At 34.6% G+C, this 17579-nt stretch overlaps 1 long non-coding RNA gene across 1 annotated transcript in view; it reads right to left on the bottom strand.

Moving 5' to 3' along the window:
- LOC124973258 (uncharacterized) overlaps positions 1–9814 on the bottom strand; it is a 36642-nt gene extending 26828 nt beyond the window's left edge. The window contains exon 1 of the long non-coding RNA XR_007106651.1: positions 9696–9814. This is a non-coding gene — a long non-coding RNA (uncharacterized LOC124973258). The remainder of the gene's footprint in view (positions 1–9695) is intronic.
- Between the last annotated feature and the right edge of the window lie 7765 nt (positions 9815–17579).

The following is a 17579-nucleotide window of genomic DNA, read 5'->3' as shown; positions in this document are numbered from 1 at the left end:
AGAATGGTAGAAAAGGATTTCAGAATATATATAATTAAAATAATTTATAAAGAAAAGGATGAAATAAAAGAGCAAATGCAGGCAATGGAATGATCACTCCAATAAGCAGTTGAAAGAGCAACTGCAGGAAGGAAAAGATCACTTCGACAAAGACATAGAGATTCTCAAAAAAAAAAAATGGAAATCCTTGAAATGAAGGAAACAATAAACTAAATAAAAACTTAATGGAAAGCATCACCAACAGACTAGATCACTTGGAATAAAAAACTTCAGATAATGAAGACAAAATATTTAATCTTGAAAATATAGTTGACCAAACAGAGAAGATGGTAAGAAATCATGAAGAAAACCTCCAAGAACTCTGGGAAATTGTGAAAAGACCAAATTTAAGAATTATTGGGAATGAGAAAGGCACAAACATACAAACCAAAGGAATGAACAACCTATTCAATGACTTGATATTAAAAAATTCTCCAAACCTGACGAATGAAATGGAAAATCAAATGCAAGAGGGTTATAGAACACCAAATGCAAAAAATTACAACAGATCCACACCAAGGTACATTATACTAAATATGCCTCATATATAAAATAAAGATAGGATTTTGAAGGTCACAAGAGAAAAGCATCAGATTACATATAGGGGGAAACCAATATGGATATTAGCAGATTTCTCAGCCCAGACTCTAATAGTTAGAAGGGCCTGGAACAACATGTGTCAAGCTCTAAAAGAAAGTGGTTGCAAACAAAATAATCTTATACCCAGAAAAAGTAACCTTAGATTTGAATATGAAAAAAAATCATTCCATGATAAACAAAAGTTAAAAAAATTTACAAAAAGAAAGCCCATGCTACAGAACATTCTCAACAAAATATTCCATGTGGAGGAAATGGAAAACAGCAAGGTACATCAGCAAAGAGAGGAACTACCTTAAAGGAAAGACCAATCAAAAGAGATATCAACTCAAATTAAAAACAAACCCAAATGACTGGGAATAAAAATCATATCTGAATAAATTAGTAAAACCATAAAATGATTAGGAATTTATTAGCAAATCATCCATCTCAATAGTTTGAAAAAAATAAATTTTATAAAAGTAAGAGTAGAGAAAAGAAAATCCTAAGCAAAAGAGTAAAATTAGAAGATATTAAAAATAAACATAACAAAGAATCACCAGAGTCAATGATGGTGCTTTTCAAAAGCAAATGAGCCAGATGTAGTGCAGTAAGCATGTATTCCAAACAACTCAGGAGGATTAGGCAGGAGGATCAAGAGTTCAAAGACAGCCTCAGTAACTTAGTGAATCACTTAGTAACTCAGAGAAACCCTGGTAAATTCAATAATTCAATAAGTAAAAATTATATCAATTATATACTATGTTATTGCATATATATGTATATATATAATGATGTCTCATTTGAAGTGAATATATTCTGTGAAATTTATTGTAAGATGATTCTGTGATTTTCCAAGTACCTGAGTATAATGACAAGTATCTAGTTGGGACAGATTAATACAAAGTGAGACCCTTTGATATATCCATTCCACTGTTGTACATCAAGTCTACCACTGACCAAAACACCATAATGCCACAACAAACTGAGGTTAAAAAGTTAAAGCAATCAGTGTAGAACACATGATAAAATTAATACATGGTGGAACTCAAGACAAAACTCTTAATAAGTCTTTTGCTATTTAGACAGTTTCAAATCATAGAGATTGTAGTGTAGGAAAGAGGAAAAATGGCATTCTTTCCCAAGAAAAATGCTAGGATATGGGGATATTTGTATGATAGTAAAAATGCTAAAATGTGTATGCTTTACTCATACCACATAACCCATTTTCACATATTGAAAATAAATATAAGAATTATGAAAATGAACTATAAAAGAAAATATGAAGCTTCCAGAAGTTGGCATAAAAAGTGAGATAGGATGCATATGGTGTTACACAACTGAAATATCCAGTACTCTAGAGGCTAAGGCAGGAGGATCACAAGTCTATGACCAACCCAAGAAACTTATCAAAATGTGTCTGAAAATAAAATTTAAAAAAGAGCTGAGGATAGAGCTCAGTAATAGAGCACCAGTTTCAATACCCAATATCAAAAAGGGAAAAAGAACAACAAAAAAGTTATTTATTTTCAAATAATATTTTTAAATTCATAATTTGTATAATATTAAAATAAAAATTCCATTCATCAAATAATTCCATGAAATGGTACAAGGACAAATGTCATAATTACCTCATATATAATCAAATACTTATAAGAAGAAAACTACTGACTGCAAAAAGAAAAGCAGGCAAGAGACTTGAATATTCATTTTAAATAGGCCATGTATAAGTGTTCCATAATCATGAAAAATAAAAAATCTTTAGAAACTAGGTAATATAAAATAAAATCACATCATATACACAAAGTTAAATAGTATTGATGAACATGTGGAAGAAAGCCATTCTCATAAAGGGAAGATATAAACTGCTATTATCCATGTGCAGAATTTTTTTTAATCAAACATACATGATACTCCACCACCAGAAACAGAGACTGAAATTAAAACACGTGGACATATGAAGACATAACCATATTCCTCCTGAGTTGAAGCCCAGGTGCATGGTTAAAGGGGATGTATATTTAGGAAAAAATAAATAATTAGTTGTTAAAAATAATGGTTCTAGAAGTTAGACACTTTTTTTGTTATATTCAGTTTGACAAATACTAAAAAACACCATGTATATTTTATAAAGTTGTCACATGAAAGTTGTATTTCATATGTAAGAATATTTAAAAATGGGAAGAATGAGAAAATAAAAATACACAGAAGTACATCAAAGAACCAATTGCTCAACTTATGTATAGATGGTAAAACTATCATAAGGAAGATCATTACTCCATGTCAACTATAATAATACCTCAATGAAATTAAAAAAGGGAACAATGCAAAAACATCCAAAACTCTCCAGGAAGTTTTTACATATATCTAATTAGCCAAGAACTCTCAGAAATATAAAAGCAAATTACCAGCTATCATTACCTGATACTAATGTATGTTATACAATTATAATATTGTAGTAATATAAAGACTAAGAAATCACAATAGAGAAAATTAGATAGGTAAATTCATATGTATCTAAATAATATTTTTATTGTTAAATGCAATAAAAGGGCCCATATAAATAAAATCATATCAAGAAAATTATTTAATGTGAATGAATAATACAATCCAACCAAAAGATAGATATTAGAACTAGAGAATCAGACCACTGGTTGGGATTGTGTGCAGAATGTGTTCAACACTGGAATTATACCCCAGCACCACCCACCAGAAAGCAGATATTAAGAGGAATGATTATAAAAATATAGCAAAATATGAACCTCCTGACTCTTGATCCACTCACAGATATGCCAAATCAATATTTACTCCTGTTTTGAACCTGTCTTACACTTATAAATTAATTAGAGGCATATAAAGCAAAAAAATCTACCATCAGATGTGTAGGAAAGGTTGGGTTATACTAGTATATTAGCATTCCTTGGGCAATGACCCTTATGACTGGAACAGGATATTTAAATCCCCTGTTCCTCTGAGTAGAGGAAAACAGTTTGGGTCATAAATATAGCACATTTAATTCTAACTTTCCTGTAGTTTGAATTTTAATTTAACTGGTGCACAAAGAGAAAGTGAGTAGATATACATGAGTATAAAGATCAGAGAAAAGGAGTGGTTTCCTAGGAAAATGTAAGAGTCCTGGGTTTTATTTCATGAGACCAGGGAAGAGGAGTTAAAACTCAAGGGTCCCAATTTTTTTCTAAGACATTTGTCAGTATAATCTGCAAAATGCTGTTGCTAACAGTTGAGCTTCTTTCTATTCAGCACCAAAGAGTTAACAAGGGAAATACAGTCCATGACTGGCAGCCCAAATGGAAGTGAAGTACTCCATGAGCCCTCTCCCTCAGCTCACCTCACTAATAACTCCAGGACTAAGCAATTCTTTCTGTAAGGAATTTGTCTGAAATTCAAATTTTTCCATTCAATGGACTATATCCTAAACCTCCAGGCTTTGGGAGCAATGACAAATTCACATGTGCATATCTCAGTATATCACAAAGAAGAGACTCTATATTGGCATGCAAACATTTCCATGAGCTAAAGTTCCCACAAGGAGCTAAGAAAAAGGGTTAAAAGAGCAGATCCCTGTTTATTTCTAAAATAGGATCACATCACCTTCTTTCAAAGAGTATAAGACAGCCTCGATTCTAACAAACTTGCATCATAAATATAGTGCACCATTCAACTATAAGAGTTTCTGTGACTTGAGCGCAGCTGTTAGAATGGCTACTATTAAAAAAATGAAGAATAAAAATTACCCCAATTATATGAATATGGAAGAAAAACTGCTAGAAATAAATTTAGTAAAACCATTTTTAAAAAAGTCTTGAAAGTTGAAAGTTCTTTAAAACCTAACAGAATAATAATTCTGGATGCATTTCTGAAGCATTTGAAATCAGTGTATTAAATAAATGGTTGCATTCTCATCTTCACTGTAACAGTATTCACAGTAGCCAAGGTCAGAAAACAACTGAAGTACATTTTGGATGAAGAGTACCACAGGAGATTTCTTCCAGCTTTAGGGCACTCAGCTACTTCCCTGAAAACCTATACTCCTTAAATTAAGTCTGCTATCTAACAAGATAAGGCCCAAGTAATGATATTCACTCAGGAGACATTACCTGTGCCTGCTGTGGGATCATCATATCAGATAGTTCTGAAACATAGTACCAGGAAAATATCAGAAAGAAAAGGAGAACTTTCTCACATAATTTCCATCAGGGGAACTTTCAACACAAAGATATTTTGACAAGGTATCTGGCCTTGGAGAGACAAAAGGAGAATACAAGCACATAGTTTTACAAAGGTCAAGCGATTTTTCTCTACTTTTCTATCATGCAAATTTCTCATAAATAATAACAACAACAAAAAGCCTTTGCTTTTGTCTTTTTTCTATGTTACTGGGATTTAACACAGGGGCATGGTAAATATGAGCTACATACCCAGTCTGTGTTTTAAAAATTTGAGACAGGTGTTTCTAAGTTGCCACTGCTCAACCTAAATTTCTGATGTTGATCTTGGAATTACAATCTTAGCCACCTGAGTCTCTGGAATTTTACAAATTTGTCATTGCACCCAGCCAGAAAACAAATTCTATAGAAAGTTCTATCCAGTTCTTGATAAAAAAATAATAATTTAAAAAGTAATGTGCTCATTTGAAATATAATAGGGAAAATAATTGATAATATTGAGGATAGGGGAAGTTGTCATTGAACATATAAACAGAGAGCTGAAATTTTAGGATTTTATTGACATATACATATAAAGGTTTAAGCCGTGAGACAGGGTTCTGGAATTCACATTTTGCTTCCCATACATTTAGAACATTCAGGGGGATTCAACCTTTGGCATGCACCTTTAATCCTAGCAACGTTATAAATCTGGTCACAAATTTAAGGCCAGATGCAGCATCTGTTTCAAATTAAAAATAAGAAGTTCCATGGGAGTAACTCAGTGGTAAAGGACCTCTGGGTTCAAAGCACAGTATCATCATCCCACCAAAACAGAAGAATGAGCTCAGGAAGAAGAAAGAACTGAGAAATATACAGACTACAGATCACAACTCTCCTCATACGGGAAAACAATACATGGAGTTGTGATTCTGATGATCTTCTCTCTCCACAATCCACCACACAATCTGGGAATGTGCTGGAATGCTGGCATATATGTGCTCAGATAGAAGTTCAGATAGTGGCTGAAAATATTGTGCAGAATATGACAGCCTACTGCTGACATATGCCTGACTTGAGTGGCAAGTGAGGATTCACGATTAAAGATCAACTCCTTATTTTGCAATTTGGCCTTAGACGTAACTGCCAGTCTGTGATATTTTTCTTCATATGGTGAAAGCAATAAATGAGCAAATGAACTTGGAATCAAGATAAATTTTGTTGCCAGGCATGGTGACACACAACTATAATCCCAGCAGTTTGAAGGCTCAGGTAGGTAGATTTCAAGTTCAAAGCCAACCTCAGCAACTTAGCAAGAACCTGTCACTAAATAAAATTTTAAAAGTTCTCAGAATGTGGCTCAGTGGTTAAGTGCCCCTGGGTTCAATTCCCAGTTAAAAAAAAATTGTGTCTAATTTAAAAGCCCAAACACCTCCACTACATTACATGACTCATACAGCTTTTCTTATTATTTTAGAACTTGGTTAGTGGCACTTATTAAATGAAAGCAGGATTTCTAAGTGTGTGTGTGTGTGTGTGTGTGTGTGTGTGTAATTTTAATATATTTTGCTTGCTTTCTTGTATATGGCTTGGAATGGATCATGGCCAGCATTTGGAAGGAGAAAACCTTCCTCTGGTAGCTTTCTGCTTAAAGCTCCTTGTTTTCATTCAGGGCAGTGTCTCTCCAGATTTTTGAAACTGAGAAAAAATACAGATAAGGAATTGTATTACTCACCTGAAAGAAAAGCAGGTAAGAGGATTGCCTGAACCTTTGTGCATATATAGAATAAGCACATATATTCCATGTAAACAAAACCTTATTTTAATAGGTGATTGTTTATGGGGTTTTCTTTCTAGGACCGGGAAATCCTGGTACAGTTTATAACAAGGAATGACACCAGCCAGAAGTAATCTGAACCCTCCTGTACAAATCAGCAAAAAAAAAACAAAAACAAACAAACAAACAAAAAACAGGTCTCTATATCATTTTCTAAACATAGCTGATAGAGGCATGGAGCAGACAACCCTTTTATTGGGGACATGAAGTAAAAGCAGTGCAAGAAAACACAATTAGCTGAACCACCTTGAACCACCAGTGAATCGGAATTTGGAATTCAGACAAGGAAGATTCAACCTTTTATATTGGGAATATAAATGACATTGATGCCTACAGTGAAAATGTTATTACATACTTTGAAAAGAAAATTCATGTGAGTGGCAGATAATCATTAGACAATTAATTTCTGCAGGGTTTTCCAGGTGGTTTGTCAGCCATGGCCATAGCACATACATGTATTACTAGCCTCCATGGGGATCTGTTCTCTAAAATTATTTCCCATTATAGAGACAAGTAAACACAGGTTTCTGGATATTAAATGGCAACTCAGTTGCACAGAAAACTACCCAGAGACAGAATCATATCAAATATCTTCAAAACTCCTCAAAGGCTGATTTGCTCCTGTTGTAGAGGATGTGTCTGAGGAAATATTTTCACTCCATTTTGAAGAGAGAACCTAGAGAAGTCACTTCAGGAACAACACAAATACTTTTAAGTACTTTTAGGTTAAGTAACTCTTTAAAAACTGAGCTATCAACCTAGATTCCTTATGAGGTAAGTGTGTGGAGATTAAAGGGTGCAAAAAAGCACATCACATGTCCAGAGTCTGAGTATGACTAAGAAGAGAAATAAATCTAAAAGGCTTATAAATTTTAAAGAAAATATATGGAATTATTTCTAAAAATAAATGTCCATTTTTTGCTATCTCTACAACATATCATTTAGAAAACAATAGATTATAATGCATATTTCTTGGAAGGCCAAATCTTATCCTATATGATTTTGTATTAAATCCCCAAATCCAGAAAAGTTAATGCATGATTCACTGTCAAAAACATTAAAAAAAATCTTCAAGGAAGGAGTGGATGTTTTTGTGAATGTCATTCAACAATTTACTTAACAATGATGTTGAGGAAATATATTCATTTTCCTGCAGCCATAGAAAAGTGAGATTTTTCTTACTTATATATCCTGTTAGAATTTCAAAAGATAAGCCCTAAAATTTCCTTTAAAATAAGCTCCAAATACAAAATATACAAGATATCCACAATACAAACTCAGGGGAATAAAAATGTAACATTTTTTACTAATTAAATGCAAAACCTTTATTTTCTTCAAATCCAATTCTATCTTCCTTTTTAGTTATATTTTCTTAACTTTGAAGCCAGAAACCACAAAAGAAATGCAGAAAAATGCCTTGAACTGCAAATTAATACAGGGGATATCTATATCTAAATATTCAATAATCATAAAAAATTCAAAATCTAAAGGAATATTCAAAATATTTAGAGAAATATAAAATTCCATCACAGACAAAATATTACTGATGATGATATAAAGCACATGAATATTTATAACCTCAAGGAGTTTATTATTATTTTGTGGAGACTTTTGTTATTGAAGATATATGTTGCTCACTCTTTCAGAGACTTCCTAAAATTGCAGCATATGTGACCATGATAACAGGTAAGAACAAACACCAACCATACAATCCCAGGGGCATGGTTCAAGTGAATGTAAATTTTGGAAGAGATAAATAATTATCTTGAAAAAAATGGTTACTAGGACCCAAATTTTTAGTTATAGTATATTCATTTTAAGAAATAGTTTAAAACACCATGATTAAGTTTTATGTGTGTGCAATATGCATGTGATATTTCACATGTATACATGTTTAGAAAGAAAATATGTAGAACTTATGAGAAAATAAATATTATCAGAAGAACATGAAACACTCACTTACATATCCCATTTGTAGATGATAAAACTCATCATTACAAGGAAGATAATTTTCCCCCAAATTTACTCATAATATACCCAGTAAATTTGCTATGTGCCTATATGAATATATCACAGTAAATTCTTTTTTAATGTGTATCTATAAACAGTGATGTATAAAACTATAAATAAATTGAAGAGAGAAGGTAAAAGGAGAGGGAAAGAGAAACTACTGGGTAATGAAGTGTAGCAAACTATATTCCATGTTTATATGATTATGTGAAAATGAACCCAAATATTACATATAACTATAGTGCAATAATAAAAAAATCAAAATGCTTTACTTTTAATTAAATAAGAGCTATAAACTTCTAAAATTCATCCACAAAACTATATATAATTTTAGCTAGGAAATTTTTCAATTATAAGAGCAAAAGGAGTACTTCTCATTACCTGATATTCAGGTACATTGTGAAACTACACTACTACAATAATCAATGAGGAATCATAATATAAACTAAATCCATATGTATGTAAAAATCATATACTTAATTGCAATAGAAAAGTCTAGACAAATCAAACCATATCAAGACAATCTCAGCAAATAAGCTAGACCCTGTCTCAAAATAAAAAATAAAAATTACTAAAACTATATCTCAGAAGTAAAGTATCCTGAGAATCAACTTCCAGAAACACACACACACAAAAAAAAAGAAAAAGGAAAAGTAAAAAGAAAGAAAAAATGAAAATTCGCTGGCTCAGGAGGAAACGTGGTCCTTACAGACCACAGTTGCTCTCCCGCAGGAAAATGGCATGTGGAGATTTGATTACAATAATGGGCCTCCCTGTCAATCACCAACATCTGAGAAATTGCAGGGCCACAGACACACACCTGTGTGATGGTATTTGAGAATGTCCTGCAAGGATAAGGAAGGCAGTGAGGGGTCTCTGCCACTGACATGTTCCCCACCTGGATGTCCAGTAAGACAGAGGGTGCACTGCTCCCAAAGGAGGGCTCAGGCCTGCAGACTCTAGAGACTGTGGAGAGTCCCGGTTTCCCAGGTCTGGTTTCTGCCACAGCCAGTACCGCCATTCCAACAGCTTCCCTCCCCAGGCTCATCATGCCGCTGCCCACTCACCTATTCCAGGTGTTCAGGAGCCAGTCCTTCTCCATAGGGACCTCCAGTCCCTGCACAGGAGAGCAACCTGGGAATCCTAAGCAGGAAAGTAAAGTCTAGGACTGAATGGCTGATCTGGAGGTCTCAGGAGAAATGGAGAAGGCAGCAGAAGCCCACCCCCAGTTCCCTGTCAGCACAGAGGATTGGACAGTTCTAACTGCTCCTGATTGGACAGGCCTTCTGACCATGCCTCTGGGGTATGAGACCAGGGAGCCTTCCCTGTGAGTGACAGTGACTAATAGCCAATGCACATGAATAAAAACAGAATGATAGGTCATTGGTTGCAGTTTTTTTTTTTTTCTTTTGAGGTCTGGGAATTGCACCCCACAGCCTCAGTCTGCTGCTATTTTAAGACAATATTTTCTTCCAGAAGTTGGATCTAGTCCAACCAGCAGAACATTTGCATTAACCTGGTGCACTTTGCCATTTCAGTTTATGGATTATATGCACCAGTATATTATCCATGAGTAAAAATAATTTCATGACTAATAATATAAAATGTTATTTAACTATTCTGCTCTTTGTTCTTCTTAGAAGACAGACTAAACTTTAAATGAAACAACCCCTTATGGCAACAATATCCAATGAAAGCAACACCTAAGGTGCAAGGGTAATTTAAATATTTCTAATACTCATATTGATAGTATAAAAAGAAAGAGTTGGAATTGGCATAAATAGCATAATGCAGCCTTTTGAGAATATTACCTTCATGTGATTTATAAAATACTACCAATGAAGAACATGTGCTTTTGGAACTACACCCTCAAGTTTGACTGTTTCAAGCAAACTTCATTTTACCATAGCCACATGCAAGTTTTGAGGGATATGGGTCCCCTGATGTCAGGGACTTAAAGGGCCTGGTCTCTCACTTTAAATGCTAGCATTGAGGGATAGAGTTCCCTAATAATATTGCTCCTCAGGCCCAAAATTATAAGAAAAAATACCCTGAGTGGGAGCAGGAATTTCCAACCAGGAAGTGTCCAAAAGTAGATCATTCTTTCTCACTTCATTCTGACCACAGGCTTTTCACATTGCAGACATCATACAGCAGAAAAATGAAGGTGCCTAGGGGTTAGGGACACTTAGCCTGCAATCTTCCACAGTCCTTATTATATTTTTTAAATACATGAAATGCAAATTTATTTGGCAATTTGAGGTTAGACCTATTGGCCAAGATGTAATATATGTTTTTCCTGTAAATGTATTCCCATAATGAATAAGTAGGTGCACTGAGACTCAAGATAAGCTGATCTGATTCCAAAACCAAAATAGATACACCAATCACAAAACTCTTGCAATATTTTTTTATTCTCATCGGACTTTAAAAGTGACAATAATTCAAAAAAGCAGGATATGTGATATATGCATATAAAATCCACTCCTGTGTATTACATAGCACAACACAAAGAGAACATTCTCATATAACTGTATCATCTTGGGGTTCCCATTCCAGAGTCCATGGAATCCTGATTCAGTTTACCTCAAGGGCAAACACCAGCTAAAATTTATCTCAACATATCTTTACATATCAAAATATAGGTTGATGTTAAATATGTGGGAAGTTAAATCAAGGTTTATTAAATATAAAACAGGCTGGCCTAGAGGAATGTAAAGGACCACCAAGTCCTTTGTTTTCAATACAAAGTGGGACATGCACTGTAGAATAATGCAGCAGATTTTTTTTTTTTTTTATTGAGGGTATAGAGCAAATGGAGGCCAAGGAAGAACATACAATTATTGGAAGTACCATGAAATATCAAAGAAATTGAATCTGGATTTTAGACAAACAAGAGTTGGCATATTGTGTCTGGGCATGTGGATGATATGTGGACCCTGATGAAAAGGTTATAAGATTTTGAAGAAAAGAAGTGGTGATATGTCAGAAAATGGTTAAGCACTATCTACACAGTAACTGCAAGGTGTTTTGACAGTTGTGGGAGCAACTTATATCAATTCTTCCATAAAACCTTGATCCAAATGAGTCCTCTAAAAACATCCAATTATAGAGTTAGGAAAACATAGACTTCTAGGTATCAAATGGTTTCTCAGCATCATTTATCAGACTAACAACTACCCAGGACAGAACTGTATGAAATTTCTTCTAAGATTCTCAAAGTGTGGTTTACTCTTGATATAGGAGACACTTATCTAGAGGAATAATATTTCTTCTCCATTTTAAAGAGAGAGTCTAGCAAAAACATCCCAGGAGGTCCATTTGAATTGAGACACTATTGTTTGCCTTTCTTTCATGTTAAGGAAAGTCTTCAGTAACAGGTCAACCCAGGTTCCACATTAGGGCAAATATTTCAAGACTACTTGGTGCAAGAAAGCATGATTTTGGGCCCAAAATCTGAGTAGGATTGAGGGAAGAAAATAATCTATATGACTCAAAAATCAACTGAGAAATAACTCAGTTTTTCAGTCAGGAAATTTTAAAAAATGGAACAAAGTGATCTTATTTACCTCATGGACAAGAGATTAACCAAGAAAAATAACTTTTTAAATGTCAAAACCAAGAGAGTCCTGGCTGAGAGAAGCTTCTACAATCAGAGATTTCTTCTGACAATTAAATTTCAGCAGCCCATCTGTGATGCAACCTGCCTGTATCTATTAAAATGTTGCATGTTCACATCCCTTCATTCAGTATTCCCTTTCCTGGGAGTCTGTTTTCAGTAGTCCACTAGTATATATTACCAGCTCAATTATATCCTCACTCCAAATCTCACATATTGATGTTCCAAATGCCTGGTGCCTCATACTGTGACTTCATTTAAATATATTGTCCTTTTTAATTTTTATTTTTATTTCATATGGTGCTGGATATTGAATCCAGGGCCTTGTGCATGTGAGGCAAATACTCTACCATTGCTTATCCTTTTAAATATGCATGTAAGATTGTGCTCAGGCTTTACTCTCCTGCCAGGTGTTTGAGAAAAAGTTGGTCAAAGCTGACATTTGTCATATCTATTCTTAAATGTCAGCTGAGATTCCTCAGAGATCACTCTTGGGGACAAGGTGCCAATCATCCTGGCTTCTTTAGTTTTCCTGGTCAAGACGTGCCAACATTCAGAATGGTTCCAGGCCTGATGACCATTAGTGATTTCTCTTGGATGCATCAGGGTTATTTCCATTGCCTTTGACCCGTCTCTTAGTAAAATGTGTACTGGTTAGCTTCTTATTCTTTAGGGTTCTCTCAATCTCCCTTATCAGCAGATCAGGTGACTCACCAGAGGTGCAAGGCCCAGAGAGGTGTCCTGTCATTCTTTGAATCCTGGATGACTTTAGGTTGAAAAGCCAAAATACTGGCTGCTTTTTCCGTGACTCTTTCACTTTTTTGCATTGTTCACCATGTTTTTGAATTTAAACACCAGGCAAGACAGTTTCACCTGTTTAAAGAGAGAGTAAAATGTTATAACTACAGTATATATAATTGTCCAGATATCTCTTTAATTGGGGTTAGTATTACTACTGGAAGTAAGCATTTTATACTCTATAGATCACATGGAAAATACAAAATAAAATTAACAGAGGAAAAAAAACTTCAGTTTTTTGATGGCTATGAACAAAGAAAAATGACTTTTGTATTCTTGAACCTTTAGGTGTATATTTTATTCCCTGTTTGAGATAAAAATACTCTTTACCAAAAATATCAATCTTTTGAACACAACTTTAAATAAGCTGACATCTAGACTATTTTGGAAACATTCTAACGTGGAGTAAGTGGGAGGTAGAGTCTTGTCTCCGGTAAGATAAGACTCTCTTCACAACTAACACAATAGAACATTACATCTGTAAACATAAATCAAAGACAGACTAAGACAGCTTTTAACTTTATTTTTGCATAAAAATTGGCAGAATCCTTCCATGTTTTACAATATCACTTTAAACAGATTAGGCTCTCTTTAATATCTTACAAAAATGCATTTAAATTCCAATTCCAGTGTGAAGAGTCATACAAAATTGGGCACATAACTTATTAACAACAGGCTACTTTAGCTATAAAATATCAAATGCACCAATAAATATCAATCAGATTTGTTATTTCCATACAAAGGCGAGTCTTTTGCTACACCTAATTGTACTTTGGAAAATACCAACATGGCAAAGTGATCTCTAACGAGAAGACTTTTTACATTTGACTAAGTTTAACTATTAAGGTATAATTTAGAATACAGAATGTATGATGACACTAATAACAGGTCTGCATGGGTTAACAAAAATCAAAAGATAGCCTTAATTCTCTTGTACATTTAGAAAACAATGTTAAAGATCAAAAATTGACTTTGTCAAAATAAGCAGATATAAGACAGGTCTTCATATGAGAATATGGCTTTTCTATATCAGATACAATGTATCAAAGAGAGCACTTATTGGTATCTTGCCAGTAAGCTTATATAAACTTTCATTTTATAAATTTTTACAGAAAACCTAGACAAGACTTAGAGAGATAGAGTTCTCAGATGCATATATATATACCATGTCACATATATTTAGGGTGTCTATTGTTACAAAGTAAGTAACAGTTGTTTGTTTAAACAGTTATTGATTCTGTAAGTCTCTCCAGGCATTTAATTGGACCAGAAACTATTATAGCAAGAATTACTTTGCCCCAGTAATTAATACTTTCTGGCAAAATAGGGTCCCCTATTAGATATTGAAAGGGGAAAATATTTCTGTCCCCAGTTCAGAAATCTAGAACTCTGGAATGTAGTGCCGCATTCTTTGTGGACAGCAACATCCACCCTCCTTGAGAAATGGTGCTAGAAGGCAGGCAGAGACCATGTGTTCTTTGACCATTTTTTTACAGCCTAGGCAGTGTTCTGAAACACCACCTAGGCAGCCAGGTGGTGTTCTGAAACACCACCAACTTAGGTTTAATGTGCTTGACTTCAATGAGATGATCTGCATCTTCCTTGGGCCAAACTGAGATTTGACATCTTCAACTTAATTCTTGATGATTCAGACCCCTTTTATGCAACTGCACAAATACTTGTACATAAAAAATCTGTTTCATATACTTTAACCCTGGCAGACCAAATTCAATGTCAATAGCATATAATAATCCAGAAAAACCATTTAAAGTACATATTGTTTAACAGTAAACACTCTTTTTCTTAGACTGGCTTATCCCTATAGGATCAAATTCCAGATTTTGTTACAGTAAACTATCTTTCTCTAGATGCACTTGTACCTATATGTACAGAAAAGAGAGTATCACCAGAACTAGGGCTAACATATGGGAACCTTTTAAACAGAGAAACCTGCATGTACAAATTTCTTTTATCTACTTTAACTTGGACAGATCAACTCCAACTGCAAGATTGTATGACAATCCAGGAAGCTTTTTAAAAGTCAGATTATTACAGTAAAAAACATTGTCATAGACTTAAAGGTGGCCCTATTTTCAACTCACTTTAGCTCCACCAGACCAATTCCAACTACAACATTGTACAAAAAAAGAAACAGAGAGAAACAACTAGAGTGAAATCCCAAATCCATGACCAACAGATGGAAACTTTTAAATTGACCGGGGAAGATCTTTCCCAAGAGACTAACCCATAGAATCAGTGAAGTTCAAGCCATATCTCAAAAGGGAGATATACATTAGTATATACAAATAAACAGAAAACCAGAAGGAATTCCAAAGACCAATGCCAACAGATGAGAACCTAGAACAGATAAGAAGGAAGTACATATCTCTAGGTTCTTAAATCTCACTGAATCATGACTCCCACACAACTGGAGTCACACATGTCCCAAGAAGAAGCAATCAGATATTCCCACAAAGAAGAATTAGGTGTATGAAATCAAGGGTCTCGGTGTGCACACCAAATGGCCAAGGCCAAGACCAAATGGCAAAGGGTGTCACAATTTCTTGTATTCAGTTTCCTTTTTCTCAAAGTAAAGCAGCTCATAGAGCAACTTCTGCAGTTCAGGGAAATAAGGTAGGAAGTCCCCAAAGCTAAAAATGCTTCAACAGCTCTTGGGACAGTCCTTAAGTCTCAACCTCTAGTCACAGAACAGCTCCTCTGGTTCAGTCTCAGGCAAACTCACACCAACCCCAAATTTGTTCAGCAGTCTGCTCTCAAGAAACTCACCAGTAATCTTGTATTCTCATCATGGATGTGGGAGTCAATTGAAGGTCAAGCCTGATCAAGAAAGCTGGAGCAAGGGCTGCTCTCAGGTCCCATCTAGGGTGTCAAATTTATTGCCAAAAGCACAGTCCTTATTTCAGATGCCAATCTAATATTGACACAGCTTTGAGCAAAAGAAAAAAGATGATTTATTGCTTTGCTAGCAAGGGAGAAACAGGTGACTTCTGTCCTAAATTCTGTGATTCTCCCTATCAGCAGGAATAGGAGGCTCTTACAGGGGTGATTCAGAGAAAATGAGCATAGGGAGGAGAGTTTAGAAAGGCAAAGATCAAGGAAGAGAAAATCAGAGAGGAGAAGGTTAGGAAAAAGAAGATCAGGGAGAAGAATTTTAGGGAAAAGAAGATCAGGGGGAAGTGAAGAGGTGTGGAAAAGATAAAAATATCTAAGTTTCAAAACTATAAAGGATATAGTGAAAGTATTATATGATGTGTTGCAAGGTGAGTAGTCAATTCTTTTTTGTTAATCCTAAATGATTTCTCTATGGATATTGACAGAGGAAATGGTAACTTCTTTCTAAATCTTTATGTTCATTAAACTGACTGTTTTTTTAATTAAAAATTCAATTTTTAAAATATTGTACCTTTTTAACTTATGGTAATTAAAGCCCATCTGTTTTAAATCCTTTTTCCAATTTAGTATGGAAAAGACTGACAATAAAAAAAAAAATACTCAGGAAATACTGTCACCAATCAGCATAAAATGGAGGAAATAAATTATTTTACCCAATTAGAAAAACACAATTAAATCCTCTGTATTGTACTTACTAATACTCACCTAGTTCAATTAAACAAATATGTGTTGTGCTATATGGCCTGCACAAGAGATCTCTCACCATGCACGAAACTAAACTCAAAATGGATTAAGGACCTCGGAATCAGACCAGAGACCTTGCATCTTATAGAAGAAAAAGTAGGTCCAGAGCTTCAACATGTCAGCTTAGGACCAGACTTCCTCAACAGGACTCCCATAGCACAAGAAATAAAAGCAAGAATTAATAACTGGGATAGATTCAAACTAAAAAGCTTTCTCTCAGCAAAGGAAACTATCAGCAATGAGAAGAAAGAGCCTACAAAGTGGGAGAAAATCTTTGCCAATCATACTTCAGATAGAGCACTAATCTCCAGAATCTATAAAGAACTCAAAAAACTCTACACCAAGAATGTAAATAATCCAACTGACAAATGGGCTAAGGAAATGAATAGACACTTCACAGAAGAAGATATACAAGCAATCAACAAACATATGGAAAAATGTTCAACATCTCTATTAATAAGAGAAATGCAAATCAAAACCACCCTAAGATTCCATCTCACCCCAATTAGAATGGCAATTATCAAGAATACAAGCAACAACAGGTGTTGGCGAGGATGTGGGGAGAAAGGTACACTCTTACATTGCTGGTGGGGCTGCAAATTAGTGCAGCCACTCTGGAAAGCAGTGTGGACATTCCTTAGAAAACTTGGAATGGAACCACCATTTGACCCAGCTATCCCACTCCTTGGCCTATACCCAAAGGACTTAAAATCAGCATATTACAGAGATACAGCCACATCAATGTTCATAGCTGCTCAGTTCACAATAGCCAGATTGTGGAACCAACCTAGATGTCCTTCAATTGATGAATGGATAAAGAAAATGTGGTATATATATACAGTGGAATATTACTCAGCCATAAAGAATGATAAAATTA

The sequence above is a fragment of the Sciurus carolinensis genome (genome assembly GCF_902686445.1).
Source record: "Sciurus carolinensis chromosome 14 unlocalized genomic scaffold, mSciCar1.2 scaffold_114_arrow_ctg1, whole genome shotgun sequence".
Classification (NCBI taxonomy): domain Eukaryota; kingdom Metazoa; phylum Chordata; class Mammalia; order Rodentia; family Sciuridae; genus Sciurus; species Sciurus carolinensis.
The sequence above is the reverse complement of the archived record's forward strand: the minus strand, read 5'-3'. Positions and strand labels throughout refer to the sequence as shown.